This window comes from Salmo trutta, chromosome 8 (genome assembly GCF_901001165.1).
Source record: "Salmo trutta chromosome 8, fSalTru1.1, whole genome shotgun sequence".
Lineage (NCBI taxonomy): Eukaryota > Metazoa > Chordata > Actinopteri > Salmoniformes > Salmonidae > Salmo > Salmo trutta.
In genome coordinates this window covers 39,937,189-39,943,188 of record NC_042964.1, presented here as the reverse complement: position 1 = coordinate 39,943,188, position 6,000 = coordinate 39,937,189, and positions in this window count along the sequence as shown.

Below are 6,000 nucleotides of genomic sequence, written 5' to 3'. Positions count from 1 at the left end.
GCATCAGCTATACCTATTGTAGGTCCTCTTGCAAATTAGAAATCAGTTACATATTATTAACTCTACATTGTTTTCTTTGACATCCCTTAACACTGCTGATCACCCTTAACACTGCTGATCACCCTTAACAATGCTGACCTGAGTGTTAGGGGGTTGCATGCCTGTCTTCAAGTCTTTGAAATGCAAATTATACTAAACAGCGAATATCTAACTGATTTTGTCTTGAAAACCTGGAGATAGTATCAAATTTATCAGGGTGATATAGTTTTGGAAAAACCTTAGAGACCAATGATTTTGAAAAACGTTCTCCAATGGTCCACTGTATAGGCAGACCTGGAATCAGTCTGGACTGAGACAGGGAGGTACAGTATGTCAGGATCAAAACCTCTGTCATGGTACTAATATTGACCTTCTCAGCTGTGACAGCTAGCTGGAGATTTTGGTGGATCCATCCTGGCTGTCAGGTTCCCTGCGGTACTGTACTTTACTTCACATTAAAGACTTTCTAGAACGGAGGCCCTCTATAGCAGCACATGAAGAATCACATTTTCTATAGAAGCACACATCCTGTTTTGACCATAGGCGTGTTTGCCACATGTTTGCGCCATTGGACATATGTGCTCACAATGGAAAAGGGGATATGATTCCTCCTAGACCTATGGTATGGAACAGTGCATGACTATACAGTTTGGTTAGAGGACTAAAGGGATGATTTCATGTAAATCTCTGTTGTCATGTTAATATAATCTGACTCACATAGACGCAGTTACATTCTTTTCTATACTAGGTTGTGGAACAATATTCCAGAATCCTGGCATGCATAGGCGAAATAGTGACATGGATGGATGGATTATGGCAAATCACTAGGTTAGAAAGGTTTCTCAAATATCCTGTTTATTTGAATCCGCCATACCTTGAAGATTGTGGCAGAAAGTCTGCTCCTGTTTCAGTCACGTTCACGTGTGTCAAGAAAAACACCCTAATGATACAACTCTGCCTCCCACAATGCATGTGATGGCTGCAGGGACTTGCTATGACTATCAAAAACTGCGTGACCTTCCTTCGGTTCTGGTAAAGTTCATGCAGTTGACATGCGGCTTTTATAACCATAATGCAGCACACTTTCAAAATTCACTGATCACTGGGTCATTCCACCAAATCAGTATCCTTTGGGTAGTGTAACTTCGTAAGAAAGAACACAAAACCTTACATTAAGTTTGCCCTATTACTATGTAACTACACAGTAATTACTGTAATAACGACATACTAATTACATAGGTGTTACTATGTAATTACATGGTAATAAGGTTGTAGCGCTATGGGTTATTAGACAATTGGAACAAGCACTGTGTCATTACACATCCACTTGGTGAAGGTTATTCCACGTGTGTAATTACTGATGTTATTACACATGTTCTTATTCCACTATGTAATTAATGTTGTTCCACTATGTAATTCATTAATTACACGTTTGAAAGTCACTTGTAAAATTATCATGTTAATAACTCAAGACAAAATGTGACCTTCGTTACATGTAACTACAAGGTGCAACTACCTGGCAACAACAATTGTAACAAGGCACACCTTGTCATTAACTTCCAGTCATTTTCTATTTGTTTATTTCTATGTTATGACCTGGCTCAAAGGTTATACCGAGTCAAGAGTAAAGTAAGAACAATGTAGTTACGTGGGATATAATTGTAATTATAAACTGGGTGGTTCGAGTCCTGAATGCTGTTTGGCTGACAGCCATGGTATATCAGACCGTATACCAAGGGTATGACAAAACATTCATTTTTACTGCTCTAATTACATTGGTAATCAGTTTATAATAGCAATAAGGCACCTCGGGGGTTTGTGGTATATGGCCAATATACCATGGCTAAAGCCTATATCCAAGCACGTTGCGTCGTGTGTAAGAACAGCCCTTAGCCGTGGTATATTGGCCATATACAACACCCTCGAGGGCCTTCTTGCTTAATTATCATGTACCTACCCAGGAGCATGTAACTTCATGTAAAGTGAAACCCATGGGGTATAACCTTTATTATTACTATTTGGTTACAATGTAACAACCTTAGGCTAACAAGGAAAAATTAGGAGACAGCGGAACATTTTGGTTTAAGTGGGTTAAAATCTTCCTAGAAGTCACAGAGGGTGTACAGAGGGACATCAAAATGCTGAATTCTGGCACTTTAGCAAGTCTTTATTCATATAAAAAAGATATATTTGTTGAATTTTCCATGTGTTCTATATTAAAGGGCACTCCATTTAATATAACAGGCTTGAACATTAATTTAACATATCAAAGGGATGCAAAAAGTACTAATTTGGTGGAACGACCCCACTGCTGATCACTGCTGATGATGACTGGGAAGTTTGGTAAAGTTTCCACAACCAAGCGAGGACTGACCTATTTTCCAATCAATAACAATTCCCATTTTTTCTTATTTTAGTTTCCTCCTTTCACATCCCTATATAAGAGAGAGAAATACATAATGGACTGCACAGAGTACCTGAAGACGTCAAAGGGTTATTAAGTGCCTTGCTCAAGGGCAGATCGACACTGGCCCACACGTTAACTGCTAGGCTACCTGCCGCCCATTGTAAGATTGAAGGAAGTTTTAGTCCTACTAATGCTTTCTCTTTGCCTCACCAGAGGCCTGGAACCAGTTTGTCTGTCTGCCAGCCTGACCCCTGCTCTTTGATCAGAGAGCTGGCTGTGCTGAAGGAGAAACTGGGAACCATGGACCAGAAACTGGGAGCTGTAGAGGAGCTGAGGCGTGTGAACAAAGTTCAAGAGGAAGAACTGAAAACTTTGAAGGAGGGTTTAAAGTGTGGTTCTGGGCCTTTGGAGCGATCTCCAGCGATATCCATTTACAGTACAAGCGAGTATTCTCCAACATTGGCAGTGGCTACAACTCTGCTAAAGGCGACTTCACAGCCATGGCGAAAGGGGTATATTTCTTCCATTACACCAGCGTTTCCCAAACTCTGTCCTGGGGACCCCAAGTGGTGTACGTTTGTTTTTTTTGCCATAGCACTACACAGCTGATTAAAATAATGAACTCATCATCAAGCTTTGATTATTTGAATCAGCTGTGTAGTACTAGGGCAAAAAACTAAATGTGCACCTCTTCGTGTCCCCAGGACCGAGTTTGGGAAACACAGCGTTACACCATGTACAACCAAGGAAGTTAACCATCTGTCGTGTCTATGGTGAAGAAAGGCTACCTGCGTCTACCTGGTAAAGCACCAAAGATCGTGACAACGACAGTAACACAGCCGTAGTGAAGCTGGAGGTGGGAGACAGTGTTTACATACAGCTATGGGCTACCAGGGTTGTCTTCGATGATACTGGAATCTATAATGGTAATGCAGGTTTTAGTCAAATACCTATTAAACGGTCATACAATCATCATTTCTTTGTTTGTTGCTCTGCTGCATTTAGTTTTGGACGTCAGGATCTTACTACCCTTCGCCAAATTATTCCTTTTGGGGTTAATTTTAGTTTTTTCTTGTCATACTGTTAATGTTAAAAATATTCACTTAAATAAATTAACAATAAAATGAATAATTAAAGGTGCTTTGCTTGAACAAAAAAAGTAACTGGTGGTGTGGGCTGGTGTGGGGCTGGTGTGTAGTTTCTTGAGTCTGTCCTGAGCTGTTGAGGCTGCATTTTTATTTATTTCACAGAAAATACTAGCTGTCTATTTACAATTGAAATCAACCCCCTTTTTTTCTTCCCTGTGTGGCTCAGATCGCCAGTGGGGATTCATCTGTGCTGTTGGAACAGCTAGTGTTTCTTTATCATTGAGTTTGACTCCACTACTGATTTCTCCTGGTAGGGGAGGTTTCCTCATGTGCGAATGGCCCAGCAGGAGAGAGATCTTGTCTGACTTGACTGACGCCTCCTTGTTTGGCCAAGTGCACCAGAAACAAACAAACCACCGCTGTTTTCTGGTTTATGGATAAGCCCCTATATATTGTAAAATGCTCACAATTGCTGTAGCCGTTGTTCTATCTTTATTTGACCAACAAACAAAAAAGGGTTGGACCTTTTCACTTCATATCTGTCAGGAGACACAACAAACTACAGTAGGACAGCTTTTATGGATCACCACCATTGAAGACTATTTTCTCATGGTGATGGATACATGTCTACACACTACAAGTATTAGTCTGAAACATGATAAATGTAGTCTCCAGCCACTGACTGTCCCAGAAGCTATTTGTCAGAAAAAGAGGCTCATTTCCTGTGACTAAAAATATTGCATTACCCATCATTATAAGACGGATGAACTGTCAGGTACCTGATTCTGTATCAAATACATTGTGATTCTATGACCCACTGCATTGTACTGGTGAGTGGGAGAGTGAAACAATTATTAACTTGGAGATAAACAACACCAAGGGAATGTAATTTAAGATAAGCTGCAAACAAAATCAGGGGGTCTTCATCCATCTAGGCTATCAATGTCCTTGTTTGAGTTGTCAACATAGAAGTTTGCTGCCTCTGGTCTGGATTTATAAGAAATAAAAGTCATGACCGTCAAAAATGTTATATAATTTGGTATGTTTTATTGGAGTAATTATAGGTCATTTGAGACAATCCCTATTACTGGGTTCAGTGGTTATAAGAGGTAGGGCTGCCAGAGCATGGAGAGGTCTACAACCTTATTCTACATGGTACTATGAAAAACAGTACTCTCATATATGGCAGTAAACAGGACAGATGACCTCTGTGGGACATTTCACACTGACTTGTGGGGACAGTTGTTGTTCGTGGGGACAGGCAAGCCTTATGGGGACAATTAAATGAGATATGAGACACAGCCACATCCTGCCTGACAACTGTCACACAGCCCTGTCTGTCATGGTGAGGGACTCACACACAGATGGTTTTGTGATGAATGGTGCAGATGCCGAGCTCCACTGTAAAACTATCTCTGCTCTTCCCATCTATATGAGAAGGCATCAGCGATGCGTCATCGTTTTCCTTCAGATTATGTCGCGAGTCATCTTTTAATAATGCTGGATTCCATTCAGACGTTCAGTGTTAACATCGTTGGCAGAGGTTCAGCCAGGGTCCTTTAGCTCTTTATTCAGCTCAGCAGTTTTTCAAGAGGGAAAACTCAGCATCTGGGGAACTCATGTCTCCACTGTTCTTCTCATTGCCTTTTTGAACAATTAATAAGAAACCCAGGCCCTGTCAACTCACACACACACACACACACACGCACACGTACGTACACACACACGTACACACACACACACACACACACACACACACACACACACACACAAGTAAGAGTGATTACAATGGGTTAGTTTGTGACCATCATATTGTGAGCTGTGGAAATGTCATTAGATTTTGTCTCCCACAGTGTGAGGTATTGATTGAGGCAGGAATTAGGGCAGTCCTTCACCAGCAATACTGTAGTCATAATGTGTACTCGCACCCAGTGTCTGTGATTGCCTTATATCCTGCAATCCCAGTGTAGTAGTGACTACATTTGGACAATATCTACTTTTAGTACAGCTGTCCCCCATATCAAACTTCATGACTTGTGTTTACTTACTGCTGTAATGCCACCTACTTTAGTTGTTATAAATTACTGAAATACTGCTTTAGAGGACAACTAGATAATTACATATCTATAATCAATAGTGACATGAGGCTGTGGACTTTTATCATTGAACCATAAAACATTAATACAATTTTCCACTAGCGTTCTTTCAATGTACAGACATTAGCTACTAGGACCCACAATTTAACAGTAGTACACTTCTTTTTAGAGTCCCAAATTGGACAGGTTGTGGGAATTCTATCCACTAAAAACACCTCACCTGGGATCAAACTCGGATCCCCTCTATGCATGCAGAGAAAGTGGTACTATGGCTTTATGGGTTATAGGGTGAGCGAGGGCTTGTTGACAAATTGCTGGGTGATCGACTGGCGACCACACTCAATGCCCACGGGTGTCATCTCATTAATTA